The following is a 23,123-nucleotide window of genomic DNA, read 5'->3' as shown; positions in this document are numbered from 1 at the left end:
TAAAAAGGCAGGAAGCTGCATTTAGTCAATTCATCATTAAATGCTTACTACAAGGCAGTGTTGCTGATGAAATAGTGCAGGGGCACACCCTCGTGGACAAAATGCTTACAGCACCTGGTATTGCCAGGCGGTCTCCCATCCAAGTACTAACCAGGCCCGACCCTGCTTCGCTTCCGAGATCAGACGAGATCGGGCGTACCCAGGCTGGTATGGCCGTAAGCGAGAAACAATCTCTTGCTACAACATATATAGTCAAAGTGAGTGTGATAAACAGACATTGCATTTTCACCAATTAGATAAGCAGCTTGAACTTTGTGTCACTGAAAAAGTAGAAGAAATTACAAACACTGTTCCCATCACTTTTTAGCACAGGTAGTTGGATAAAATACAAACTTTATTTCCTTTCATCATTTGAACAGGGCAAAGGAGCACAAAGCACACACAAGCTGCATTCACCAACAATATTCTTGTTTGTCTTATAAATACAAGGCAGATGCTAATTGAAAACACAAGGAAATTTGATCCTATTAAAAAGGCAGGAAGCTGCATTTAGTCAATTCATCATTAAATGCTTACTACAAGGCAGTGTTGCTGATGAAATAGTGCAGGGGCACACCGTCGTGGACAAAATGCTTACAGCACCTGGTATTCCCAGGCGGTCTCCCATCCAAGTACTAACCAGGCCCGACCCTGCTTCGCTTCCGAAATCAGACGAGATCGGGAGTACCCAGGCTGGTATGGCCGTATGCGAGAAACAATCTCTTGCTACAACATATATAGTCAAAGTGAGTGTGATAAACAGACATTGCATTTTCACCAATTAGATAAGCAGCTTGAACTTTGTGTCACTGAAAAAGTAGAAGAAATTACAAACACTGTTCCCATCACTTTTTAGCACAGGTAGTTGGATAAAATACAAACTTTATTTCCTTTCATCATTTGAACAGGGCAAAGGAGCACAAAGCACACACAAGCTGCATTCAGCAACAATATTCTTGTTTGTCTTATAAATACAAGGCAGATGCTAATTGAAAACACAAGGAAATTTGATCCTATTAAAAAGGCAGGAAGCTGCATTTAGTCAATTCATCATTAAATGCTTACTACAAGGCAGTGTTGCTGATGAAATAGTGCAGGGGCACACCCTCGTGGACAAAATGCTTACAGCACCTGGTATTCCCAGGCGGTCTCCCATCCAAGTACTAACCAGGCCCGACCCTGCTTCGCTTCCGAAATCAGACGAGATCGGGCGTACCCAGGCTGGTATGGCCGTATGCGAGAAACAATCTCTTGCTACAACATATATAGTCAAAGTGAGTGTGATAAACAGACATTGCATTTTCACCAATTAGATAAGCAGCTTGAACTTTGTGTCACTGAAAAAGTAGAAGAAATTATAAACACAGTTCCCATCACTTTTTCGCACAGGTAGTTGGATAAAATACAAACTTTATTTCCTTTCATCATTTGAACAGGGCAAAGGAGCACAAAGCACACACAAGCTGCATTCAGCAACAATATTCTTGTTTGTCTTATAAATACAAGGCAGATGCTAATTGAAAACACAAGGAAATTTGATCCTATTAAAAAGGCAGGAAGCTGCATTTAGTCAATTCATCATTAAATGCTTACTACAAGGCAGTGTTGCTGATGAAATAGTGCAGGGGCACACCCTCGTGGACAAAATGCTTACAGCACCTGGTATTCCCAGGCGGTCTCCGATCCAAGTACTAACCAGGCCCGACCCTACTTCGCTTCCGAAATCAGACGAGATCGGGCGTACCCAGGCTGGTATGGCCGTATGGGAGAAACAATCTCTTGCTACAACATATATAGTCAAAGTGAGTGTGATAAACAGACATTGCATTTTCACCAATTAGATAAGCAGCTTGAACTTTGTGTCACTGAAAAAGTAGAAGAAATTACAAACACTGTTCCCATCACTTTTTAGCACAGGTAGTTGGATAAAATACAAACTTTATTTCCTTTCATCATTTGAACAGGGCAAAGGAGCACAAAGCACACACAAGCTGCATTCAGCAACAATATTCTTGTTTGTCTTATAAATACAAGGCAGATGCTAATTGAAAACACAAGGAAATTTGATCCTATTAAAAAGGCAGGAAGCTGCATTTAGTCAATTCATCATTAAATGCTTACTACAAGGCAGTGTTGCTGATGAAATAGTGCAGGGGCACACCCTCGTGGACAAAATGCTTACAGCACCTGGTATTCCCAGGCGGTCTCCCATCCAAGTACTAACCAGGCCCGACCCTGCATAGCTTCCGAGATCAGACGAGATCGGGCGTACCCAGGCTGGTATGGCCGTAAGCGAGAAACAATCTCTTGCTACAACATATATAGTCAAAGCGAGTCTGATAAAACAGATATTTAGTCAATTCATCATTAAATGCTTAATACAAGGCAGTGTTGCTGATGAAATAGTGCAAGAGCACCCCCTCGTGGACAAAATGCTTACAGCACCTGGTATTCCCAGGCGGTCTCCCATCCAAGTACTAACCAGGCCCGACCCTGCTTAGCTTCCGAGATCAGACGAGATCGGGCGTACCCAGGCTGGTATGGCCGTAAGCGAGAAACAATCTCTTGCTACAACATATATAGTCAAAATGAGTCTGATAAACAGACATTGCATTTTCACCAATTAGATAAGCAGCTTGAACTTTGTGTCACTGAAAAAGTAGAAGAAATTATAAACACTGTTCCCATCACTTTTTAGCACAGGTAGTTGGATAAAATACAAACTTTATTTCCTTTCATCATTTGAACAGGGCAAAGGAGCACAAAGCACACACAAGCTGCATTCAGCAACAATATTCTTGTTTGTCTTATAAATACAAGGCAGATGCTAATTGAAAACACAAGGAAATTTGATCCTATTAAAAAGGCAGGAAGCTGCATTTAGTCAATTCATCATTAAATGCTTACTACAAGGCAGTGTTGCTGATGAAATAGTGCAGGGGCACACCCTCGTGGACAAAATGCTTACAGCACCTGGTATTCCCAGGCGGTCTCCCATCCAAGTACTAACCAGGCCCGACCCTGCTTCGCTTCCGAGATCAGACGAGATCGGGCGTACCCAGGCTGGTATGGCCGTAAGCGAGAAACAATCTCTTGCTACAACATATATAGTCAAAGTGAGTGTGATAAACAGACATTGCATTTTCACCAATTAGATAAGCAGCTTGAACTTTGTGTCACTGAAAAAGTAGAAGAAATTACAAACACTGTTCCCATCACTTTTTAGCACAGGTAGTTGGATAAAATACAAACTTTATTTCCTTTCATCATTTGAACAGGGCAAAGGAGCACAAAGCACACACAAGCTGCATTCAGCAACAATATTCTTGTTTGTCTTATAAATACAAGGCAGATGCTAATTGAAAACACAAGGAAATTTGATCCTATTAAAAAGGCAGGAAGCTGCATTTAGTCAATTCATCATTAAATGCTTACTACAAGGCAGTGTTGCTGATGAAATAGTGCAGGGGCACACCCTCGTGGACAAAATGCTTACAGCACCTGGTATTCCCAGGCGGTCTCCCATCCAAGTACTAACCAGGCCCGACCCTGCTTAGCTTCCGAGATCAGACGAGATCGGGCGTACCCAGGATGGTATGGCCGTAAGCGAGAAACAATCTCTTGCTACAACATATATAGTCAAAGTGAGTCTGATAAAACAGATATTTAGTCAATTCATCATTAAATGCTTAATACAAGGCAGTGTTGCTGATGAAATAGTGCAAGAGCACCCCCTCGTGGACAAAATGCTTACAGCATCTGGTATTCCCAGGCGGTCTCCCATCCAAGTACTAACCAGGCCCGACCCTGCTTAGCTTCCGAGATCAGACGAGATCGGGAGTACCCAGGCTGGTATGGCCGTAAGCGAGAAACAATCTCTTGCTACAACATATATAGTCAAAGTGAGTCTGATAAAACAGATATTTAGTCAATTCATCATTAAATGCTTAATACAAGGCAGTGTTGCTAATGAAATAGTGCAAGAGCACCCCCTCGTGGACAAAATGCCTACAGCACCTGGTATTCCCAGGCGGTCTCCCATCCAAGTACTAACCAGGCCCGACCCTGCTTAGCTTCCGAGATCAGACGAGATCGGGCGTACCCAGGCTGGTATGGCCGTAAGCGAGAAACAATCTCTTGCTACAACATATATAGTCAAAATGAGTCTGATAAACAGACATTGCATTTTCACCAATTAGATAAGCAGCTTGAACTTTGTGTCACTGAAAAAGTAGAAGAAATTATAAACACTGTTCCCATCACTTTTTAGCACAGGTAGTTGGATAAAATACAAACTTTATTTCCTTTCATCATTTGAACAGGGCAAAGGAGCACAAAGCACACACAAGCTGCATTCAGCAACAATATTCTTGTTTGTCTTATAAATACAAGGCAGATGCTAATTGAAAACACAAGGAAATTTGATCCTATTAAAAAGGCAGGAAGCTGCATTTAGTCAATTCATCATTAAATGCTTACTACAAGGCAGTGTTGCTGATGAAATAGTGCAGGGGCACACCCTCGTGGACAAAATGCTTACAGCACCTGGTATTGCCAGGCGGTCTCCCATCCAGGTACTAACCAGGCCCGACCCTGCTTCGCTTCCGAGATCAGACGAGATCGGGCGTACCCAGGCTGGTATGGCCGTAAGCGAGAAACAATCTCTTGCTACAACATATATAGTCAAAGTGAGTGTGATAAACAGACATTGCATTTTCACCAATTAGATAAGCAGCTTGAACTTTGTGTCACTGAAAAAGTAGAAGAAATTACAAACACTGTTCCCATCACTTTTTAGCACAGGTAGTTGGATAAAATACAAACTTTATTTCCTTTCATCATTTGAACAGGGCAAAGGAGCACAAAGCACACACAAGCTGCATTCAGCAACAATATTCTTGTTTGTCTTATAAATACAAGGCAGATGCTAATTGAAAACACAAGGAAATTTGATCCTATTAAAAAGGCAGGAAGCTGCATTTAGTCAATTCATCATTAAATGCTTACTACAAGGCAGTGTTGCTGATGAAATAGTGCAGGGGCACACCCTCGTGGACAAAATGCTTACAGCACCTGGTATTCCCAGGCGGTCTCCCATCCAAGTACTAACCAGGCCCGACCCTGCTTCGCTTCCGAGATCAGACGAGATCGGGCGTACCCAGGCTGGTATGGCCGTAAGCGAGAAACAATCTCTTGCTACAACATATATAGTCAAAGTGAGTCTGATAAAACAGACATTTAGTCAATTCATCATTAAATGCTTAATACAAGGCAGTGTTGCTGATGAAATAGTGCAAGAGCACCCCCTCGTGGACAAAATGCTTACAGCACCTGGTATTCCCAGGCGGTCTCCCATCCAAGTACTAACCAGGCCCGACCCTGCTTAGCTTCCGAGATCAGACGAGATCGGGCGTACCCAGGCTGGTATGGCCGTAAGCGAGAAACAATCTCTTGCTACAACATATATAGTCAAAGTGAGTCTGATAAAACAGATATTTAGTCAATTCATCATTAAATGCTTAATACAAGGCAGTGTTGCTGATGAAATAGTGCAAGAGCACCCCCTCGTGGACAAAATGCTTACAGCACCTGGTATTCCCAGGCGGTCTCCCATCCAAGTACTAACCAGGCCCGACCCTGCTTCGCTTCCGAGATCAGACGAGATCGGGCGTACCCAGGCTGGTATGGCCGTAAGCGAGAAACAATCTCTTGCTACAACATATATAGTCAAAGTGAGTCTGATAAAACAGATATTTAGTCAATTCATCATTAAATGCTTAATACAAGGCAGTGTCGCTGATGAAATAGTGCAAGAGCACCCCTCGTGGACAAAATGCTTACAGCACCTGGTATTCCCAGGCGGTCTCCCATCCAAGTACTAACCAGGCCAGACCCTGCTTCGCTTCCGAGATCAGACGAGATCGGGCGTACCCAGGCTGGTATGGCCGTAAGCGAGAAACAATCTCTTGCTACAACATATATAGTCAAAGTGAGTGTGATAAACAGACATTGCATTTTCACCAATTAGATAAGCAGCTTGAACTTTGTGTCACTGAAAAAGTAGAAGAAATTACAAACACTGTTCCCATCACTTTTTAGCACAGGTAGTTGGATAAAATACAAACTTTATTTCCTTTCATCATTTGAACAGGGCAAAGGAGCACAAAGCACACACAAGCTGCATTCAGCAACAATATTCTTGTTTGTCTTATAAATACAAGGCAGATGCTAATTGAAAACACAAGGAAATTTGATCCTATTAAAAAGGCAGGAAGCTGCATTTAGTCAATTCATCATTAAATGCTTACTACAAGGCAGTGTTGCTGATGAAATAGTGCAGGGGCACACCCTCGTGGACAAAATGCTTACAGCACCTGGTATTCCCAGGCGGTCTCCCATCCAAGTACTAACCAGGCCAGACCCTGCTTCGCTTCCGAGATCAGACGAGATCGGGCGTACCCAGGCTGGTATGGCCGTAAGCGAGAAACAATCTCTTGCTACAACATATATAGTCAAAGTGAGTGTGATAAACAGACATTGCATTTTCACCAATTAGATAAGCAGCTTGAACTTTGTGTCACTGAAAAAGTAGAAGAAATTACAAACACTGTTCCCATCACTTTTTAGCACAGGTAGTTGGATAAAATACAAACTTTATTTTCTTTCATCATTTGAACAGGGCAAAGGAGCACAAAGCACACACAAGCTGCATTCAGCAACAATATTCTTGTTTGTCTTATAAATACAAGGCAGATGCTAATTGAAAACACAAGGAAATTTGATCCTATTAAAAAGGCAGGAAGCTGCATTTAGTCAATTCATCATTAAATGCTTACTACAAGGCAGTGTTGCTGATGAAATAGTGCAGGGGCACACCCTCGTGGACAAAATGCTTACAGCACCTGGTATTCCCAGGCGGTCTCCCATCCAAGTACTAACCAGGCCCGACCCTGCTTCGCTTCCGAGATCAGACGAGATCGGGCGTACCCAGGCTGGTATGGCCGTAAGCGAGAAACAATCTCTTGCTACAACATATATAGTCAAAGTGAGTCTGATAAAACAGACATTTAGTCAATTCATCATTAAATGCTTAATACAAGGCAGTGTTGCTGATGAAATAGTGCAAGAGCACCCCCTCGTGGACAAAATGCTTACAGCACCTGGTATTCCCAGGCGGTCTCCCATCCAAGTACTAACCAGGCCCGACCCTGCTTAGCTTCCGAGATCAGACGAGATCGGGCGTACCCAGGCTGGTATGGCCGTAAGCGAGAAACAATCTCTTGCTACAACATATATAGTCAAAGTGAGTCTGATAAAACAGATATTTAGTCAATTCATCATTAAATGCTTAATACAAGGCAGTGTTGCTGATGAAATAGTGCAAGAGCACCCCCTCGTGGACAAAATGCTTACAGCACCTGGTATTCCCAGGCGGTCTCCCATCCAAGTACTAACCAGGCCCGACCCTGCTTCGCTTCCGAGATCAGACGAGATCGGGCGTACCCAGGCTGGTATGGCCGTAAGCGAGAAACAATCTCTTGCTACAACATATATAGTCAAAGTGAGTCTGATAAAACAGATATTTAGTCAATTCATCATTAAATGCTTAATACAAGGCAGTGTCGCTGATGAAATAGTGCAAGAGCACCCCTCGTGGACAAAATGCTTACAGCACCTGGTATTCCCAGGCGGTCTCCCATCCAAGTACTAACCAGGCCCGACCCTGCTTCGCTTCCGAGATCAGACGAGATCGGGCGTACCCAGGCTGGTATGGCCGTAAGCGAGAAACAATCTCTTGCTACAACATATATAGTCAAAGTGAGTGTGATAAACAGACATTGCATTTTCACCAATTAGATAAGCAGCTTGAACTTTGTGTCACTGAAAAAGTAGAAGAAATTACAAACACTGTTCCCATCACTTTTTAGCACAGGTAGTTGGATAAAATACAAACTTTATTTCCTTTCATCATTTGAACAGGGCAAAGGAGCACAAAGCACACACAAGCTGCATTCAGCAACAATATTCTTGTTTGTCTTATAAATACAAGGCAGATGCTAATTGAAAACACAAGGAAATTTGATCCTATTAAAAAGGCAGGAAGCTGCATTTAGTCAATTCATCATTAAATGCTTACTACAAGGCAGTGTTGCTGATGAAATAGTGCAGGGGCACACCCTCGTGGACAAAATGCTTACAGCACCTGGTATTCCCAGGCGGTCTCCCATCCAAGTACTAACCAGGCCCGACCCTGCTTAGCTTCCGAGATCAGACGAGATCGGGTGTACCCAGGCTGGTATGGCCGTAAGCAAGAAACAATCTCTTGCTACAACATATATAGTCAAAGTGAGTGTGATAAACAGACATTGCATTTTCACCAATTAGATAAGCAGCTTGAACTTTGTGTCACTGAAAAAGTAGAAGAAATTACAAACACTGTTCCCATCACTTTTTAGCACAGGTAGTTGGATAAAATACAAACTTTATTTCCTTTCATCATTTGAACAGGGCAAAGGAGCACAAAGCACACACAAGCTGCATTCAGCAACAATATTCTTGTTTGTCTTATAAATACAAGGCAGATGCTAATTGAAAACACAAGGAAATTTGATCCTATTAAAAAGGCAGGAAGCTGCATTTAGTCAATTCATCATTAAATGCTTACTACAAGGCAGTGTTGCTGATGAAATAGTGCAGGGGCACACCCTCGTGGACAAAATGCTTACAGCACCTGGTATTCCCAGGCGGTCTCCCATCCAAGTACTAACCAGGCCCGACCCTGCTTCGCTTCCGAGATCAGACGAGATCGGGCGTACCCAGGCTGGTATGGCCGTAAGCGAGAAACAATCTCTTGCTACAACATATATAGTCAAAGTGAGTGTGATAAACAGACATTGCATTTTCACCAATTAGATAAGCAGCTTGAACTTTGTGTCACTGAAAAAGTAGAAGAAATTACAAACACTGTTCCCATCACTTTTTAGCACAGGTAGTTGGATAAAATACTAACTTTATTTCCTTTCATCATTTGAACAGGGCAAAGGAGCACAAAGCACACACAAGCTGCATTCAGCAACAATATTCTTGTTTGTCTTATAAATACAAGGCAGATGCTAATTGAAAACACAAGGAAATTTGATCCTATTAAAAAGGCAGGAAGCTGCATTTAGTCAATTCATCATTAAATGCTTACTACAAGGCAGTGTTGCTGATGAAATAGTGCAGGGGCACACCCTCGTGGACAAAATGCTTACAGCACCTGGTATTCCCAGGCGGTCTCCCATCCAAGTACTAACCAGGCCCGACCCTGCTTAGCTTCCGAGATCAGACGAGATCGGGCGTAGCCAGGCTGGTATGGCCGTAAGCGAGAAACAATCTCTTGCTACAACATATATAGTCAAAGTGAGTGTGATAAACAGACATTGCATTTTCACCAATTAGATAAGCAGCTTGAACTTTGTGTCACTGAAAAAGTAGAAGAAATTACAAACACTGTTCCCATCACTTTTTAGCACAGGTAGTTGGATAAAATACAAACTTTATTTCCTTTCATCATTTGAACAGGGAAAAGGAGCACAAAGCACACACAAGCTGCATTCAGCAACAATATTCTTGTTTGTCTTATAAATACAAGGCAGATGCTAATTGAAAACACAAGGAAATTTGATCCTATTAAAAAGGCAGGAAGCTGCATTTAGTCAATTCATCATTAAATGCTTACTACAAGGCAGTGTTGCTGATGAAATAGTGCAGGGGCACACCCTCGTGGACAAAATGCTTACAGCACCTGGTATTCCCAGGCGGTCTCCCATCCAAGTACTAACCAGGCCCGACCCTGCTTCGCTTCCGAAATCAGACGAGATCGGGAGTACCCAGGCTGGTATGGCCGTATGCGAGAAACAATCTATTGCTACAACATATATAGTCAAAGTGAGTGTGATAAACAGACATTGCATTTTCACCAATTAGATAAGCAGCTTGAACTTTGTGTCACTGAAAAAGTAGAAGAAATTACAAACACTGTTCCCATCACTTTTTAGCACAGGTAGTTGGATAAAATACAAACTTTATTTCCTTTCATCATTTGAACAGGGCAAAGGAGCACAAAGCACACACAAGCTGCATTCAGCAACAATATTCTTGTTTGTCTTATAAATACAAGGCAGATGCTAATTGAAAACACAAGGAAATTTGATCCTATTAAAAAGGCAGGAAGCTGCATTTAGTCAATTCATCATTAAATGCTTACTACAAGGCAGTGTTGCTGATGAAATAGTGCAGGGGCACACCCTCGTGGACAAAATGCTTACAGCACCTGGTATTCCCAGGCGGTCTCCCATCCAAGTACTAACCAGGCCCGACCCTGCTTCGCTTCCGAGATCAGACGAGATCGGGCGTACCCAGGCTGGTATGGCCGTAAGCGAGAAACAATCTCTTGCTACAACATATATAGTCAAAGTGAGTGTGATAAACAGACATTGCATTTTCACCAATTAGATAAGCAGCTTGAACTTTGTGTCACTGAAAAAGTAGAAGAAATTACAAACACTGTTCCCATCACTTTTTAGCACAGGTAGTTGGATAAAATACAAACTTTATTTCCTTTCATCATTTGAACAGGGCAAAGGAGCACAAAGCACACACAAGCTGCATTCAGCAACAATATTCTTGTTTGTCTTATAAATACAAGGCAGATGCTAATTGAAAACACAAGGAAATTTGATCCTATTAAAAAGGCAGGAAGCTGCATTTAGTCAATTCATCATTAAATGCTTACTACAAGGCAGTGTTGCTGATGAAATAGTGCAGGGGCACACCCTCGTGGACAAAATGCTTACAGCACCTGGTATTCCCAGGCGGTCTCCCATCCAAGTACTAACCAGGCCCGACCCTGCTTCGCTTCCGAGATCAGACGAGATCGGGCGTACCCAGGCTGGTATGGCCGTAAGCGAGAAACAATCTCTTGCTACAACATATATAGTCAAAGTGAGTCTGATAAAACAGATATTTAGTCAATTCATCATTAAATGCTTAATACAAGGCAGTGTTGCTGATGAAATAGTGCAAGAGCACCCCCTCGTGGACAAAATGCTTACAGCACCTGGTATTCCCAGGCGGTCTCCCATCCAAGTACTAACCAGGCCCGACCCTGCTTAGCTTCCGAGATCAGACGAGATCGGGCGTACCCAGGCTGGTATGGCCGTAAGCGAGAAACAATCTCTTGCTACAACATATATAGTCAAAGTGAGTCTGATAAAACAGATATTTAGTCAATTCATCATTAAATGCTTAATACAAGGCAGTGTTGCTGATGAAATAGTGCAAGAGCACCCCCTCGTGGACAAAATGCTTACAGCACCTGGTATTCCCAGGCGGTCTCCCATCCAAGTACTAACCAGGCCCGACCCTGCTTAGCTTCCGAGATCAGACGAGATCGGGCGTACCCAGGCTGGTATGGCCGTAAGCGAGAAACAATCTCTTGCTACAACATATATAGTCAAAGTGAGTGTGATAAACAGACGTTGCATTTTCACCAATTAGATAAGCAGCTTGAACTTTGTGTCACTGAAAAAGTAGAAGAAATTACAAACACTGTTCCCATCACTTTTTAGCACAGGTAGTTGGATAAAATACAAACTTTATTTCCTTTCATCATTTGAACAGGGCAAAGGAGCACAAAGCACACACAAGCTGCATTCAGCAACAATATTCTTGTTTGTCTTATAAATACAAGGCAGATGCTAATTGAAAACACAAGGAAATTTGATCCTATTAAAAAGGCAGGAAGCTGCATTTAGTCAATTCATCATTAAATGCTTACTACAAGGCAGTGTTGCTGATGAAATAGTGCAGGGGCACACCCTCGTGGACAAAATGCTTACAGCACCTGGTATTCCCAGGCGGTCTCCCATCCAAGTACTAACCAGGCCCGACCCTGCTTCGCTTCCGAGATCAGACGAGATCGGGCGTACCCAGGCTGGTATGGCCGTAAGCGAGAAACAATCTCTTGCTACAACATATATAGTCAAAGTGAGTGTGATAAACAGACATTGCATTTTCACCAATTAGATAAGCAGCTTGAACTTTGTGTCACTGAAAAAGTAGAAGAAATTACAAACACTGTTCCCATCACTTTTTAGCACAGGTAGTTGGATAAAATACAAACTTTATTTCCTTTCATCATTTGAACAGGGCAAAGGAGCACAAAGCACACACAAGCTGCATTCAGCAACAATATTCTTGTTTGTCTTATAAATACAAGGCAGATGCTAATTGAAAACACAAGGAAATTTGATCCTATTAAAAAGGCAGGAAGCTGCATTTAGTCAATTCATCATTAAATGCTTACTACAAGGCAGTGTTGCTGATGAAATAGTGCAGGGGCACACCCTCGTGGACAAAATGCTTACAGCACCTGGTATTCCCAGGCGGTCTCCCATCCAAGTACTAACCAGGCCCGACCCTGCTTAGCTTCCGAGATCAGACGAGATCGGGCGTACCCAGGATGGTATGGCCGTAAGCGAGAAACAATCTCTTGCTACAACATATATAGTCAAAGTGAGTCTGATAAAACAGATATTTAGTCAATTCATCATTAAATGCTTAATACAAGGCAGTGTTGCTGATGAAATAGTGCAAGAGCACCCCCTCGTGGACAAAATGCTTACAGCACCTGGTATTCCCAGGCGGTCTCCCATCCAAGTACTAACCAGGCCCGACCCTGCTTAGCTTCCGAGATCAGACGAGATCGGGCGTACCCAGGCTGGTATGGCCGTAAGCGAGAAACAATCTCTTGCTACAACATATATAGTCAAAGTGAGTCTGATAAAACAGATATTTAGTCAATTCATCATTAAATGCTTAATACAAGGCAGTGTTGCTGATGAAATAGTGCAAGAGCACCCCCTCGTGGACAAAATGCTTACAGCACCTGGTATTCCCAGGCGGTCTCCCATCCAAGTACTAACCAGGCCCGACCCTGCTTAGCTTCCGAGATCAGACGAGATCGGGCGTACCCAGGCTGGTATGGCCGTAAGCGAGAAACAATCTCTTGCTACAACATATATAGTCAAAGTGAGTGTGATAAACAGACATTGCATTTTCACCAATTAGATAAGCAGCTTGAACTTTGTGTCACTGAAAAAGTAGAAGAAATTACAAACACTGTTCCCATCACTTTTTAGCACAGGTAGTTGGATAAAATACAAACTTCATTTCCTTTCATCATTTGAACAGGGCAAAGGAGCACAAAGCACACACAAGCTGCATTCAGCAACAATATTCTTGTTTGTCTTATAAATACAAGGCAGATGCTAATTGAAAACACAAGGAAATTTGATCCTATTAAAAAGGCAGGAAGCTGCATTTAGTCAATTCATCATTAAATGCTTACTACAAGGCAGTGTTGCTGATGAAATAGTGCAGGGGCACACCCTCGTGGACAAAATGCTTACAGCACCTGGTATTCCCAGGCGGTCTCCCATCCAAGTACTAACCAGGCCCGACCCTGCTTCGCTTCCGAGATCAGACGAGATCGGGCGTACCCAGGCTGGTATGGCCGTAAGCGAGAAACAATCTCTTGCTACAACATATATAGTCAAAGTGAGTGTGATAAACAGACATTGCATTTTCACCAATTAGATAAGCAGCTTGAACTTTGTGTCACTGAAAAAGTAGAAGAAATTACAAACACTGTTCCCATCACTTTTTAGCACAGGTAGTTGGATAAAATACAAACTTTATTTCCTTTCATCATTTGAACAGGGCAAAGGAGCACAAAGCACACACAAGCTGCATTCAGCAACAATATTCTTGTTTGTCTTATAAATACAAGGCAGATGCTAATTGAAAACACAAGGAAATTTGATCCTATTAAAAAGGCAGGAAGCTGCATTTAGTCAATTCATCATTAAATGCTTACTACAAGGCAGTGTTGCTGATGAAATAGTGCAGGGGCACACCCTCGTGGACAAAATGCTTACAGCACCTGGTATTCCCAGGCGGTCTCCCATCCAAGTACTAACCAGGCCCGACCCTGCTTAGCTTCCGAGATCAGACGAGATCGGGCGTACCCAGGATGGTATGGCCGTAAGCGAGAAACAATCTCTTGCTACAACATATATAGTCAAAGTGAGTCTGATAAAACAGATATTTAGTCAATTCATCATTAAATGCTTAATACAAGGCAGTGTTGCTGATGAAATAGTGCAAGAGCACCCCCTCGTGGACAAAATGCTTACAGCACCTGGTATTCCCAGGCGGTCTCCCATCCAAGTACTAACCAGGCCCGACCCTGCTTAGCTTCCGAGATCAGACGAGATCGGGCGTACCCAGGCTGGTATGGCCGTAAGCGAGAAACAATCTCTTGCTACAACATATATAGTCAAAGTGAGTCTGATAAAACAGATATTTAGTCAATTCATCATTAAATGCTTAATACAAGGCAGTGTTGCTGATGAAATAGTGCAAGAGCACCCCCTCGTGGACAAAATGCTTACAGCACCTGGTATTCCCAGGCGGTCTCCAATCCAAGTACTAACCAGGCCCGACCCTGCTTAGCTTCCGAGATCAGACGAGATCGGGCGTACCCAGGCTGGTATGGCCGTAAGCGAGAAACAATCTCTTGCTACAACATATATAGTCAAAATGAGTCTGATAAACAGACATTGCATTTTCACCAATTAGATAAGCAGCTTGAACTTTGTGTCACTGAAAAAGTAGAAGAAATTATAAACACTGTTCCCATCACTTTTTAGCACAGGTAGTTGGATAAAATACAAACTTTATTTCCTTTCATCATTTGAACAGGGCAAAGGAGCACAAAGCACACACAAGCTGCATTCAGCAACAATATTCTTGTTTGTCTTATAAATACAAGGCAGATGCTAATTGAAAACACAAGGAAATTTGATCCTATTAAAAAGGCAGGAAGCTGCATTTAGTCAATTCATCATTAAATGCTTACTACAAGGCAGTGTTGCTGATGAAATAGTGCAGGGGCACACCCTCGTGGACAAAATGCTTACAGCACCTGGTATTCCCAGGCGGTCTCCCATCCAAGTACTAACCAGGCCCGACCCTGCTTAGCTTCCGAGATCAGACGAGATCGGGCGTACCCAGGCTGGTATGGCCTTAAGCGAGAAACAATCTCTTGCTACAACATATATAGTCAAAGTGAGTGTGATAAACAGACATTGCATTTTCACTAATTAGATAAGCAGCTTGAACTTTGTGTCACTGAAAAAGTAGAAGAAATTACAAACACTGTTCCCATCACTTTTTAGCACAGGTAGTTGGATAAAATACAAACTTTATTTCCTTTCATCATTTGAACAGGGCAAAGGAGCACAAAGCACACACAAGCTGCATTCAGCAACAATATTCTTGTTTGTCTTATAAATACAAGGCAGATGCTAATTGAAAACACAAGGAAATTTGATCCTATTAAAAAGGCAGGAAGCTGCATTTAGTCAATTCATCATTAAATGCTTACTACAAGGCAGTGTTGCTGATGAAATAGTGCAGGGGCACACCCTCGTGGACAAAATGCTTACAGCACCTGGTATTCCCAGGCGGTCTCCCATCCAAGTACTAACCAGGCCCGACCCTGCTTAGCTTCCGAGATCAGACGAGATCGGGCGTACCCAGGATGGTATGGCCGTAAGCGAGAAACAATCTCTTGCTACAACATATATAGTCAAAGTGAGTCTGATAAAACAGATATTTAGTCAATTCATCATTAAATGCTTAATACAAGGCAGTGTTGCTGATGAAATAGTGCAAGAGCACCCCCTCGTGGACAAAATGCTTACAGCACCTGGTATTCCCAGGCGGTCTCCCATCCAAGTACTAACCAGGCCCGACCCTGCTTAGCTTCCGAGATCAGACGAGATCGGGCGTACCCAGGCTGGTATGGCCGTAAGCGAGAAACAATCTCTTGCTACAACATATATAGTCAAAGTGAGTCTGATAAAACAGATATTTAGTCAATTCATCATTAAATGCTTAATACAAGGCAGTGTTGCTGATGAAATAGTGCAAGAGCACCCCCTCGTGGACAAAATGCTTACAGCACCTGGTATTCCCAGGCGGTCTCCCATCCAAGTACTAACCAGGCCCGACCCTGCTTCGCTTCCGAGATCAGACGAGATCGGGCGTACCCAGGCTGGTATGGCCGTAAGCGAGAAACAATCTCTTGCTACAACATATATAGTCAAAGTGAGTGTGATAAACAGACATTGCATTTTCACCAATTAGATAAGCAGCTTGAACTTTGTGTCACTGAAAAAGTAGAAGAAATTACAAACACTGTTCCCATCACTTTTTAGCACAGGTAGTTGGATAAAATACAAACTTTATTTCCTTTCATCATTTGAACAGGGCAAAGGAGCACAAAGCACACACAAGCTGCATTCAGCAACAATATTCTTGTTTGTCTTATAAATACAAGGCAGATGCTAATTGAAAACACAAGGAAATTTGATCCTATTAAAAAGGCAGGAAGCTGCATTTAGTCAATTCATCATTAAATGCTTACTACAAGGCAGTGTTGCTGATGAAATAGTGCAGGGGCACACCCTCGTGGACAAAATGTTTACAGCACCTGGTATTCCCAGGCGGTCTCCCATCCAAGTACTAACCAGGCCCGACCCTGCTTAGCTTCCGAGATCAGACGAGATCGGGCGTACCCAGGCTGGTATGGCCGTAAGCGGGAAACAATCTCTTGCTACAACATATATAGTCAAAGTAAGTCTGATAAAACAGATATTTAGTCAATTCATCATTAAATGCTTAATACAAGGCAGTGTTGCTGATGAAATAGTGCAAGAGCACCCCCTCGTGGACAAAATGCTTACAGCACCTGGTATTCCCAGGCGGTCTCCCATCCAAGTACTAACCAGGCCCGACCCTGCTTAGCTTCCGAGATCAGACGAGATCGGGCGTACCCAGGCTGGTATGGCCGTAAGCGAGAAACAATCTCTTGCTACAACATATATAGTCAAAGTGAGTCTGATAAAACAGATATTTAGTCAATTCATCATTAAATGCTTAATACAAGGCAGTGTTGCTGATGAAATAGTGCAAGAGCACCCCCTCGTGGACAAAATGCTTACAGCACCTGGTATTCCCAGGCGGTCTCCCATCCAAGTACTAACCAGGCCCGACCCTGCTTAGCTTCCGAGATCAGACGAGATCGGGCGTACCCAGGCTGGTATGGCCGTAAGCGAGAAACAATCTCTTGCTACAACATATATAGTCAAAGTGAGTGTGATAAACAGACGTTGCATTTTCACCAATTAGATAAGCAGCTTGAACTTTGTGTCACTGAAAAAGTAGAAGAAATTACAAACACTGTTCCCATCACTTTTTAGCACAGGTAGTTGGATAAAATACAAACTTTATTTCCTTTCATCATTTGAACAGGGCAAAGGAGCACAAAGCACACACAAGCTGCATTCAGCAACAATATTCTTGTTTGTCTTATAAATACAAGGCAGATGCTAATTGAAAACACAAGGAAATTTGATCCTATTAAAAAGGCAGGAAGCTGCATTTAGTCAATTCATCATTAAATGCTTACTACAAGGCAGTGTTGCTGATGAAATAGTGCAGGGGCACACCCTCGTGGACAAAATGCTTACAGCACCTGGTATTCCCAGGCGGTCTCCCATCCAAGTACTAACCAGGCCCGACCCTGCTTCGCTTCCGAGATCAGACGAGATCGGGCGTACCCAGGCTGGTATGGCCATAAGCGAGAAACAATCTCTTGCTACAACATATATAGTCAAAGTGAGTGTGATAAACAGACATTGCATTTTCACCAATTAGATAAGCAGCTTGAACTTTGTGTCACTGAAAAAGTAGAAGAAATTACAAACACTGTTCCCATCACTTTTTAGCACAGGTAGTTGGATAAAATACAAACTTTATTTCCTTTCATCATTTGAACAGGGCAAAGGAGCACAAAGCACACACAAGCTGCATTCAGCAACAATATTCTTGTTTGTCTTATAAATACAAGGCAGATGCTAATTGAAAACACAAGGAAATTTGATCCTATTAAAAAGGCAGGAAGCTGCATTTAGTCAATTCATCATTAAATGCTTACTACAAGGCAGTGTTGCTGATGAAATAGTGCAGGGGCACACCCTCGTGGACAAAATGTTTACAGCACCTGGTATTCCCAGGCGGTCTCCCATCCAAGTACTAACCAGGCCCGACCCTGCTTAGCTTCCGAGATCAGACGAGATCGGGCGTACCCAGGATGGTATGGCCGTAAGCGGGAAACAATCTCTTGCTACAACATATATAGTCAAAGTAAGTCTGATAAAACAGATATTTAGTCAATTCATCATTAAATGCTTAATACAAGGCAGTGTTGCTGATGAAATAGTGCAAGAGCACCCCCTCGTGGACAAAATGCTTACAGCACCTGGTATTCCCAGGCGGTCTCCCATCCAAGTACTAACCAGGCCCGACCCTGCTTAGCTTCCGAGATCAGACGAGATCGGGCGTACCCAGGCTGGTATGGCCGTAAGCGAGAAACAATCTCTTGCTACAACATATATAGTCAAAGTGAGTCTGATAAAACAGATATTTAGTCAATTCATCATTAAATGCTTAATACAAGGCAGTGTTGCTGATGAAATAGTGCAAGAGCACCCCCTCGTGGACAAAATGCTTACAGCACCTGGTATTCCCAGGCGGTCTCCCATCCAAGTACTAACCAGGCCCGACCCTGCTTAGCTTCCGAGATCAGACGAGATCGGGCGTACCCAGGCTGGTATGGCCGTAAGCGAGAAACAATCTCTTGCTACAACATATATAGTCAAAGTGAGTGTGATAAACAGACGTTGCATTTTCACCAATTAGATAAGCAGCTTGAACTTTGTGTCACTGAAAAAGTAGAAGAAATTACAAACACTGTTCCCATCACTTTTTAGCACAGGTAGTTGGATAAAATACAAACTTTATTTCCTTTCATCATTTGAACAGGGCAAAGGAGCACAAAGCACACACAAGCTGCATTCAGCAACAATATTCTTGTTTGTCTTATAAATACAAGGCAGATGCTAATTGAAAACACAAGGAAATTTGATCCTATTAAAAAGGCAGGAAGCTGCATTTAGTCAATTCATCATTAAATGCTTACTACAAGGCAGTGTTGCTGATGAAATAGTGCAGGGGCACACCCTCGTGGACAAAATGCTTACAGCACCTGGTATTCCCAGGCGGTCTCCCATCCAAGTACTAACCAGGCCCGACCCTGCTTCGCTTCCGAGATCAGACGAGATCGGGCGTACCCAGGCTGGTATGGCCGTAAGCGAGAAACAATCTCTTGCTACAACATATATAGTCAAAGTGAGTGTGATAAACAGACATTGCATTTTCACCAATTAGATAAGCAGCTTGAACTTTGTGTCACTGAAAAAGTAGAAGAAATTACAAACACTGTTCCCATCACTTTTTAGCACAGGTAGTTGGATAAAATACAAACTTTATTTCCTTTCATCATTTGAACAGGGCAAAGGAGCACAAAGCACACACAAGCTGCATTCAGCAACAATATTCTTGTTTGTCTTATAAATACAAGGCAGATGCTAATTGAAAACACAAGGAAATTTGATCCTATTAAAAAGGCAGGAAGCTGCATTTAGTCAATTCATCATTAAATGCTTACTACAAGGCAGTGTTGCTGATGAAATAGTGCAGGGGCACACCCTCGTGGACAAAATGCTTACAGCACCTGGTATTCCCAGGCGGTCTCCCATCCAAGTACTAACCAGGCCCGACCCTGCTTAGCTTCCGAGATCAGACGAGATCGGGCGTACCCAGGATGGTATGGCCGTAAGCGAGAAACAATCTCTTGCTACAACATATATAGTCAAAGTGAGTCTGATAAAACAGATATTTAGTCAATTCATCATTAAATGCTTAATACAAGGCAGTGTTGCTGATGAAATAGTGCAAGAGCACCCCCTCGTGGACAAAATGCTTACAGCACCTGGTATTCCCAGGCGGTCTCCCATCCAAGTACTAACCAGGCCCGACCCTGCTTAGCTTCCGAGATCAGACGAGATCGGGCGTACCCAGGCTGGTATGGCCGTAAGCGAGAAACAATCTCTTGCTACAACATATATAGTCAAAGTGAGTCTGATAAAACAGATATTTAGTCAATTCATCATTAAATGCTTAATACAAGGCAGTGTTGCTGATGAAATAGTGCAAGAGCACCCCCTCGTGGACAAAATGCTTACAGCACCTGGTATTCCCAGGCGGTCTCCAATCCAAGTACTAACCAGGCCCGACCCTGCTTAGCTTCCGAGATCAGACGAGATCGGGCGTACCCAGGCTGGTATGGCCGTAAGCGAGAAACAATCTCTTGCTACAACATATATAGTCAAAGTGAGTGTGATAAACAGACATTGCATTTTCACCAATTAGATAAGCAGCTTGAACTTTGTGTCACTGAAAAAGTAGAAGAAATTACAAACACTGTTCCCATCACTTTTTAGCACAGGTAGTTGGATAAAATACAAACTTCATTTCCTTTCATCATTTGAACAGGGCAAAGGAGCACAAAGCACACACAAGCTGCATTCAGCAACAATATTCTTGTTTGTCTTATAAATACAAGGCAGATGCTAATTGAAAACACAAGGAAATTTGATCCTATTAAAAAGGCAGGAAGCTGCATTTAGTCAATTCATCATTAAATGCTTACTACAAGGCAGTGTTGCTGATGAAATAGTGCAGGGGCACACCCTCGTGGACAAAATGCTTACAGCACCTGGTATTCCCAGGCGGTCTCCCATCCAAGTACTAACCAGGCCCGACCCTGCTTCGCTTCCGAGATCAGACGAGATCGGGCGTACCCAGGCTGGTATGGCCGTAAGCGAGAAACAATCTCTTGCTACAACATATATAGTCAAAGTGAGTGTGATAAACAGACATTGCATTTTCACCAATTAGATAAGCAGCTTGAACTTTGTGTCACTGAAAAAGTAGAAGAAATTACAAACACTGTTCCCATCACTTTTTAGCACAGGTAGTTGGATAAAATACAAACTTTATTTCCTTTCATCATTTGAACAGGGCAAAGGAGCACAAAGCACACACAAGCTGCATTCAGCAACAATATTCTTGTTTGTCTTATAAATACAAGGCAGATGCTAATTGAAAACACAAGGAAATTTGATCCTATTAAAAAGGCAGGAAGCTGCATTTAGTCAATTCATCATTAAATGCTTACTACAAGGCAGTGTTGCTGATGAAATAGTGCAGGGGCACACCCTCGTGGACAAAATGCTTACAGCACCTGGTATTCCCAGGCGGTCTCCCATCCAAGTACTAACCAGGCCCGACCCTGCTTAGCTTCCGAGATCAGACGAGATCGGGCGTACCCAGGATGGTATGGCCGTAAGCGAGAAACAATCTCTTGCTACAACATATATAGTCAAAGTGAGTCTGATAAAACAGATATTTAGTCAATTCATCATTAAATGCTTAATACAAGGCAGTGTTGCTGATGAAATAGTGCAAGAGCACCCCTCGTGGACAAAATGCTTACAGCACCTGGTATTCCCAGGCGGTCTCCCATCCAAGTACTAACCAGGCCCGACCCTGCTTAGCTTCCGAGATCAGACGAGATCGGGAGTACCCAGGCTGGTATGGCCGTAAGCGAGAAACAATCTCTTGCTACAACATATATAGTCAAAGTGAGTGTGATAAACAGACATTGCATTTTCACCAATTAGATAAGCAGCTTGAACTTTGTGTCACTGAAAAAGTAGAAGAAATTACAAACACTGTTCCCATCACTTTTTAGCACAGGTAGTTGGATAAAATACAAACTTCATTTCCTTTCATCATTTGAACAGGGCAAAGGAGCACAAAGCACACACAAGCTGCATTCAGCAACAATATTCTTGTTTGTCTTATAAATACAAGGCAGATGCTAATTGAAAACACAAGGAAATTTGATCCTATTAAAAAGGCAGGAAGCTGCATTTAGTCAATTCATCATTAAATGCTTACTACAAGGCAGTGTTGCTGATGAAATAGTGCAGGGGCACACCCTCGTGGACAAAATGCTTACAGCACCTGGTATTCCCAGGCGGTCTCCCATCCAAGTACTAACCAGGCCCGACCCTGCTTAGCTTCCGAGATCAGACGAGATCGGGCGTACCCAGGCTGGTATGGCCGTAAGCGAGAAACAATCTCTTGCTACAACATATATAGTCAAAGTAAGTCTGATAAAACAGATATTTAGTCAATTCATCATTAAATGCTTAATACAAGGCAGTGTTGCTGATGAAATAGTGCAAGAGCACCCCCTCGTGGACAAAATGCTTACAGCACCTGGTATTCCCAGGCGGTCTCCCATCCAAGTACTAACCAGGCCCGACCCTGCTTAGCTTCCGAGATCAGACGAGATCGGGCGTACCCAGGCTGGTATGGCCGTAAGCGAGAAACAATCTCTTGCTACAACATATATAGTCAAAGTGAGTCTGATAAAACAGATATTTAGTCAATTCATCATTAAATGCTTAATACAAGGCAGTGTTGCTGATGAAATAGTGCAAGAGCACCCCCTCGTGGACAAAATGCTTACAGCACCTGGTATTCCCAGGCGGTCTCCCATCCAAGTACTAACCAGGCCCGACCCTGCTTAGCTTCCGAGATCAGACGAGATCGGGCGTACCCAGGCTGGTATGGCCGTAAGCGAGAAACAATCTCTTGCTACAACATATATAGTCAAAGTGAGTGTGATAAACAGACGTTGCATTTTCACCAATTAGATAAGCAGCTTGAACTTTGTGTCACTGAAAAAGTAGAAGAAATTACAAACACTGTTCCCATCACTTTTTAGCACAGGTAGTTGGATAAAATACAAACTTTATTTCCTTTCATCATTTGAACAGGGCAAAGGAGCACAAAGCACACACAAGCTGCATTCAGCAACAATATTCTTGTTTGTCTTATAAATACAAGGCAGATGCTAATTGAAAACACAAGGAAATTTGATCCTATTAAAAAGGCAGGAAGCTGCATTTAGTCAATTCATCATTAAATGCTTACTA

The 23,123-nt window shown here is 42.8% G+C and overlaps 56 non-coding genes and 1 pseudogene across 56 annotated transcripts; all 57 read right to left on the bottom strand.

Annotated features, from left to right (window-relative positions):
- Positions 1–102: 102 nt before the first annotated feature.
- Positions 103–221, bottom strand: LOC145869912 (5S ribosomal RNA). Its single transcript, XR_014385908.1, has one exon. It is a non-coding gene; the product is annotated as a 5S ribosomal RNA (ribosomal RNA).
- A 409-nt stretch (positions 222–630) lies between these two features.
- Positions 631–749, bottom strand: LOC145870110 (5S ribosomal RNA). Its single transcript, XR_014386106.1, has one exon. It is a non-coding gene; the product is annotated as a 5S ribosomal RNA (ribosomal RNA).
- A 409-nt stretch (positions 750–1,158) lies between these two features.
- On the bottom strand, positions 1,159–1,277 carry LOC145870081 (5S ribosomal RNA). Its single transcript, XR_014386077.1, has one exon. It is a non-coding gene; the product is annotated as a 5S ribosomal RNA (ribosomal RNA).
- Positions 1,278–1,686: 409 nt separating this feature from the next.
- LOC145870981 (uncharacterized) lies at positions 1,687–1,805 on the bottom strand (annotated as a pseudogene).
- Positions 1,806–2,214: 409 nt separating this feature from the next.
- Positions 2,215–2,333, bottom strand: LOC145868774 (5S ribosomal RNA). Its single transcript, XR_014384770.1, has one exon. It is a non-coding gene; the product is annotated as a 5S ribosomal RNA (ribosomal RNA).
- A 139-nt stretch (positions 2,334–2,472) lies between these two features.
- Positions 2,473–2,591, bottom strand: LOC145874542 (5S ribosomal RNA). Its single transcript, XR_014390178.1, has one exon. It is a non-coding gene; the product is annotated as a 5S ribosomal RNA (ribosomal RNA).
- Positions 2,592–3,000: 409 nt separating this feature from the next.
- Positions 3,001–3,119, bottom strand: LOC145875318 (5S ribosomal RNA). Its single transcript, XR_014390953.1, has one exon. It is a non-coding gene; the product is annotated as a 5S ribosomal RNA (ribosomal RNA).
- Positions 3,120–3,528: 409 nt separating this feature from the next.
- On the bottom strand, positions 3,529–3,647 carry LOC145871245 (5S ribosomal RNA). The gene has a single exon (XR_014386876.1). It is a non-coding gene; the product is annotated as a 5S ribosomal RNA (ribosomal RNA).
- A 139-nt stretch (positions 3,648–3,786) lies between these two features.
- Positions 3,787–3,905, bottom strand: LOC145868803 (5S ribosomal RNA). Its single transcript, XR_014384799.1, has one exon. It is a non-coding gene; the product is annotated as a 5S ribosomal RNA (ribosomal RNA).
- A 139-nt stretch (positions 3,906–4,044) lies between these two features.
- On the bottom strand, positions 4,045–4,163 carry LOC145875043 (5S ribosomal RNA). The gene has a single exon (XR_014390677.1). It is a non-coding gene; the product is annotated as a 5S ribosomal RNA (ribosomal RNA).
- Positions 4,164–4,572: 409 nt separating this feature from the next.
- Positions 4,573–4,691, bottom strand: LOC145870126 (5S ribosomal RNA). Its single transcript, XR_014386122.1, has one exon. It is a non-coding gene; the product is annotated as a 5S ribosomal RNA (ribosomal RNA).
- Positions 4,692–5,100: 409 nt separating this feature from the next.
- Positions 5,101–5,219, bottom strand: LOC145875317 (5S ribosomal RNA). Its single transcript, XR_014390952.1, has one exon. It is a non-coding gene; the product is annotated as a 5S ribosomal RNA (ribosomal RNA).
- A 139-nt stretch (positions 5,220–5,358) lies between these two features.
- On the bottom strand, positions 5,359–5,477 carry LOC145874540 (5S ribosomal RNA). The gene has a single exon (XR_014390176.1). It is a non-coding gene; the product is annotated as a 5S ribosomal RNA (ribosomal RNA).
- Positions 5,478–5,616: 139 nt separating this feature from the next.
- On the bottom strand, positions 5,617–5,735 carry LOC145875316 (5S ribosomal RNA). The gene has a single exon (XR_014390951.1). It is a non-coding gene; the product is annotated as a 5S ribosomal RNA (ribosomal RNA).
- A 138-nt stretch (positions 5,736–5,873) lies between these two features.
- On the bottom strand, positions 5,874–5,992 carry LOC145869711 (5S ribosomal RNA). The gene has a single exon (XR_014385707.1). It is a non-coding gene; the product is annotated as a 5S ribosomal RNA (ribosomal RNA).
- A 409-nt stretch (positions 5,993–6,401) lies between these two features.
- On the bottom strand, positions 6,402–6,520 carry LOC145869710 (5S ribosomal RNA). Its single transcript, XR_014385706.1, has one exon. It is a non-coding gene; the product is annotated as a 5S ribosomal RNA (ribosomal RNA).
- A 409-nt stretch (positions 6,521–6,929) lies between these two features.
- LOC145875315 (5S ribosomal RNA) lies at positions 6,930–7,048 on the bottom strand. Its single transcript, XR_014390950.1, has one exon. It is a non-coding gene; the product is annotated as a 5S ribosomal RNA (ribosomal RNA).
- A 139-nt stretch (positions 7,049–7,187) lies between these two features.
- Positions 7,188–7,306, bottom strand: LOC145874539 (5S ribosomal RNA). Its single transcript, XR_014390175.1, has one exon. It is a non-coding gene; the product is annotated as a 5S ribosomal RNA (ribosomal RNA).
- A 139-nt stretch (positions 7,307–7,445) lies between these two features.
- On the bottom strand, positions 7,446–7,564 carry LOC145875314 (5S ribosomal RNA). Its single transcript, XR_014390949.1, has one exon. It is a non-coding gene; the product is annotated as a 5S ribosomal RNA (ribosomal RNA).
- Positions 7,565–7,702: 138 nt separating this feature from the next.
- Positions 7,703–7,821, bottom strand: LOC145875313 (5S ribosomal RNA). The gene has a single exon (XR_014390948.1). It is a non-coding gene; the product is annotated as a 5S ribosomal RNA (ribosomal RNA).
- Positions 7,822–8,230: 409 nt separating this feature from the next.
- Positions 8,231–8,349, bottom strand: LOC145871323 (5S ribosomal RNA). Its single transcript, XR_014386954.1, has one exon. It is a non-coding gene; the product is annotated as a 5S ribosomal RNA (ribosomal RNA).
- A 409-nt stretch (positions 8,350–8,758) lies between these two features.
- On the bottom strand, positions 8,759–8,877 carry LOC145875312 (5S ribosomal RNA). Its single transcript, XR_014390947.1, has one exon. It is a non-coding gene; the product is annotated as a 5S ribosomal RNA (ribosomal RNA).
- A 409-nt stretch (positions 8,878–9,286) lies between these two features.
- LOC145872697 (5S ribosomal RNA) lies at positions 9,287–9,405 on the bottom strand. The gene has a single exon (XR_014388329.1). It is a non-coding gene; the product is annotated as a 5S ribosomal RNA (ribosomal RNA).
- A 409-nt stretch (positions 9,406–9,814) lies between these two features.
- On the bottom strand, positions 9,815–9,933 carry LOC145870109 (5S ribosomal RNA). Its single transcript, XR_014386105.1, has one exon. It is a non-coding gene; the product is annotated as a 5S ribosomal RNA (ribosomal RNA).
- Positions 9,934–10,342: 409 nt separating this feature from the next.
- LOC145875311 (5S ribosomal RNA) lies at positions 10,343–10,461 on the bottom strand. The gene has a single exon (XR_014390946.1). It is a non-coding gene; the product is annotated as a 5S ribosomal RNA (ribosomal RNA).
- A 409-nt stretch (positions 10,462–10,870) lies between these two features.
- LOC145875310 (5S ribosomal RNA) lies at positions 10,871–10,989 on the bottom strand. The gene has a single exon (XR_014390945.1). It is a non-coding gene; the product is annotated as a 5S ribosomal RNA (ribosomal RNA).
- Positions 10,990–11,128: 139 nt separating this feature from the next.
- On the bottom strand, positions 11,129–11,247 carry LOC145874538 (5S ribosomal RNA). The gene has a single exon (XR_014390174.1). It is a non-coding gene; the product is annotated as a 5S ribosomal RNA (ribosomal RNA).
- A 139-nt stretch (positions 11,248–11,386) lies between these two features.
- Positions 11,387–11,505, bottom strand: LOC145874537 (5S ribosomal RNA). Its single transcript, XR_014390173.1, has one exon. It is a non-coding gene; the product is annotated as a 5S ribosomal RNA (ribosomal RNA).
- Positions 11,506–11,914: 409 nt separating this feature from the next.
- Positions 11,915–12,033, bottom strand: LOC145875308 (5S ribosomal RNA). Its single transcript, XR_014390943.1, has one exon. It is a non-coding gene; the product is annotated as a 5S ribosomal RNA (ribosomal RNA).
- A 409-nt stretch (positions 12,034–12,442) lies between these two features.
- On the bottom strand, positions 12,443–12,561 carry LOC145871235 (5S ribosomal RNA). The gene has a single exon (XR_014386865.1). It is a non-coding gene; the product is annotated as a 5S ribosomal RNA (ribosomal RNA).
- A 139-nt stretch (positions 12,562–12,700) lies between these two features.
- On the bottom strand, positions 12,701–12,819 carry LOC145874536 (5S ribosomal RNA). Its single transcript, XR_014390172.1, has one exon. It is a non-coding gene; the product is annotated as a 5S ribosomal RNA (ribosomal RNA).
- A 139-nt stretch (positions 12,820–12,958) lies between these two features.
- Positions 12,959–13,077, bottom strand: LOC145874535 (5S ribosomal RNA). The gene has a single exon (XR_014390171.1). It is a non-coding gene; the product is annotated as a 5S ribosomal RNA (ribosomal RNA).
- Positions 13,078–13,486: 409 nt separating this feature from the next.
- Positions 13,487–13,605, bottom strand: LOC145875307 (5S ribosomal RNA). The gene has a single exon (XR_014390942.1). It is a non-coding gene; the product is annotated as a 5S ribosomal RNA (ribosomal RNA).
- Positions 13,606–14,014: 409 nt separating this feature from the next.
- Positions 14,015–14,133, bottom strand: LOC145871224 (5S ribosomal RNA). The gene has a single exon (XR_014386854.1). It is a non-coding gene; the product is annotated as a 5S ribosomal RNA (ribosomal RNA).
- A 139-nt stretch (positions 14,134–14,272) lies between these two features.
- On the bottom strand, positions 14,273–14,391 carry LOC145874534 (5S ribosomal RNA). Its single transcript, XR_014390170.1, has one exon. It is a non-coding gene; the product is annotated as a 5S ribosomal RNA (ribosomal RNA).
- Positions 14,392–14,530: 139 nt separating this feature from the next.
- On the bottom strand, positions 14,531–14,649 carry LOC145869298 (5S ribosomal RNA). The gene has a single exon (XR_014385294.1). It is a non-coding gene; the product is annotated as a 5S ribosomal RNA (ribosomal RNA).
- Positions 14,650–15,058: 409 nt separating this feature from the next.
- LOC145868959 (5S ribosomal RNA) lies at positions 15,059–15,177 on the bottom strand. Its single transcript, XR_014384954.1, has one exon. It is a non-coding gene; the product is annotated as a 5S ribosomal RNA (ribosomal RNA).
- A 409-nt stretch (positions 15,178–15,586) lies between these two features.
- LOC145871213 (5S ribosomal RNA) lies at positions 15,587–15,705 on the bottom strand. Its single transcript, XR_014386843.1, has one exon. It is a non-coding gene; the product is annotated as a 5S ribosomal RNA (ribosomal RNA).
- A 139-nt stretch (positions 15,706–15,844) lies between these two features.
- Positions 15,845–15,963, bottom strand: LOC145874533 (5S ribosomal RNA). The gene has a single exon (XR_014390169.1). It is a non-coding gene; the product is annotated as a 5S ribosomal RNA (ribosomal RNA).
- A 139-nt stretch (positions 15,964–16,102) lies between these two features.
- Positions 16,103–16,221, bottom strand: LOC145875306 (5S ribosomal RNA). Its single transcript, XR_014390941.1, has one exon. It is a non-coding gene; the product is annotated as a 5S ribosomal RNA (ribosomal RNA).
- A 409-nt stretch (positions 16,222–16,630) lies between these two features.
- Positions 16,631–16,749, bottom strand: LOC145867688 (5S ribosomal RNA). The gene has a single exon (XR_014383681.1). It is a non-coding gene; the product is annotated as a 5S ribosomal RNA (ribosomal RNA).
- A 139-nt stretch (positions 16,750–16,888) lies between these two features.
- LOC145874532 (5S ribosomal RNA) lies at positions 16,889–17,007 on the bottom strand. Its single transcript, XR_014390168.1, has one exon. It is a non-coding gene; the product is annotated as a 5S ribosomal RNA (ribosomal RNA).
- A 139-nt stretch (positions 17,008–17,146) lies between these two features.
- Positions 17,147–17,265, bottom strand: LOC145874531 (5S ribosomal RNA). Its single transcript, XR_014390167.1, has one exon. It is a non-coding gene; the product is annotated as a 5S ribosomal RNA (ribosomal RNA).
- Positions 17,266–17,674: 409 nt separating this feature from the next.
- LOC145867952 (5S ribosomal RNA) lies at positions 17,675–17,793 on the bottom strand. The gene has a single exon (XR_014383946.1). It is a non-coding gene; the product is annotated as a 5S ribosomal RNA (ribosomal RNA).
- A 409-nt stretch (positions 17,794–18,202) lies between these two features.
- On the bottom strand, positions 18,203–18,321 carry LOC145874653 (5S ribosomal RNA). The gene has a single exon (XR_014390289.1). It is a non-coding gene; the product is annotated as a 5S ribosomal RNA (ribosomal RNA).
- Positions 18,322–18,460: 139 nt separating this feature from the next.
- Positions 18,461–18,579, bottom strand: LOC145874529 (5S ribosomal RNA). Its single transcript, XR_014390165.1, has one exon. It is a non-coding gene; the product is annotated as a 5S ribosomal RNA (ribosomal RNA).
- A 139-nt stretch (positions 18,580–18,718) lies between these two features.
- On the bottom strand, positions 18,719–18,837 carry LOC145874528 (5S ribosomal RNA). Its single transcript, XR_014390164.1, has one exon. It is a non-coding gene; the product is annotated as a 5S ribosomal RNA (ribosomal RNA).
- Positions 18,838–19,246: 409 nt separating this feature from the next.
- Positions 19,247–19,365, bottom strand: LOC145875305 (5S ribosomal RNA). Its single transcript, XR_014390940.1, has one exon. It is a non-coding gene; the product is annotated as a 5S ribosomal RNA (ribosomal RNA).
- A 409-nt stretch (positions 19,366–19,774) lies between these two features.
- On the bottom strand, positions 19,775–19,893 carry LOC145871202 (5S ribosomal RNA). The gene has a single exon (XR_014386832.1). It is a non-coding gene; the product is annotated as a 5S ribosomal RNA (ribosomal RNA).
- Positions 19,894–20,032: 139 nt separating this feature from the next.
- Positions 20,033–20,151, bottom strand: LOC145874527 (5S ribosomal RNA). The gene has a single exon (XR_014390163.1). It is a non-coding gene; the product is annotated as a 5S ribosomal RNA (ribosomal RNA).
- A 139-nt stretch (positions 20,152–20,290) lies between these two features.
- Positions 20,291–20,409, bottom strand: LOC145869297 (5S ribosomal RNA). The gene has a single exon (XR_014385293.1). It is a non-coding gene; the product is annotated as a 5S ribosomal RNA (ribosomal RNA).
- Positions 20,410–20,818: 409 nt separating this feature from the next.
- On the bottom strand, positions 20,819–20,937 carry LOC145875304 (5S ribosomal RNA). The gene has a single exon (XR_014390939.1). It is a non-coding gene; the product is annotated as a 5S ribosomal RNA (ribosomal RNA).
- Positions 20,938–21,346: 409 nt separating this feature from the next.
- On the bottom strand, positions 21,347–21,465 carry LOC145871191 (5S ribosomal RNA). The gene has a single exon (XR_014386821.1). It is a non-coding gene; the product is annotated as a 5S ribosomal RNA (ribosomal RNA).
- Positions 21,466–21,603: 138 nt separating this feature from the next.
- On the bottom strand, positions 21,604–21,722 carry LOC145874634 (5S ribosomal RNA). Its single transcript, XR_014390270.1, has one exon. It is a non-coding gene; the product is annotated as a 5S ribosomal RNA (ribosomal RNA).
- Positions 21,723–22,131: 409 nt separating this feature from the next.
- Positions 22,132–22,250, bottom strand: LOC145874526 (5S ribosomal RNA). Its single transcript, XR_014390162.1, has one exon. It is a non-coding gene; the product is annotated as a 5S ribosomal RNA (ribosomal RNA).
- Positions 22,251–22,389: 139 nt separating this feature from the next.
- LOC145874525 (5S ribosomal RNA) lies at positions 22,390–22,508 on the bottom strand. The gene has a single exon (XR_014390161.1). It is a non-coding gene; the product is annotated as a 5S ribosomal RNA (ribosomal RNA).
- A 139-nt stretch (positions 22,509–22,647) lies between these two features.
- Positions 22,648–22,766, bottom strand: LOC145874524 (5S ribosomal RNA). Its single transcript, XR_014390160.1, has one exon. It is a non-coding gene; the product is annotated as a 5S ribosomal RNA (ribosomal RNA).
- Positions 22,767–23,123: the final 357 nt, after the last annotated feature.

The sequence above is a fragment of the Salmo salar genome, unplaced genomic scaffold, assembly GCF_965601325.2.
Source record: "Salmo salar unplaced genomic scaffold, fSalSal1 ptg000293l, whole genome shotgun sequence".
In the NCBI taxonomy this organism is placed as follows: Eukaryota; Metazoa; Chordata; class Actinopteri; order Salmoniformes; family Salmonidae; genus Salmo; species Salmo salar.
This window is presented reverse-complemented; position numbering and strand designations above follow the sequence as displayed.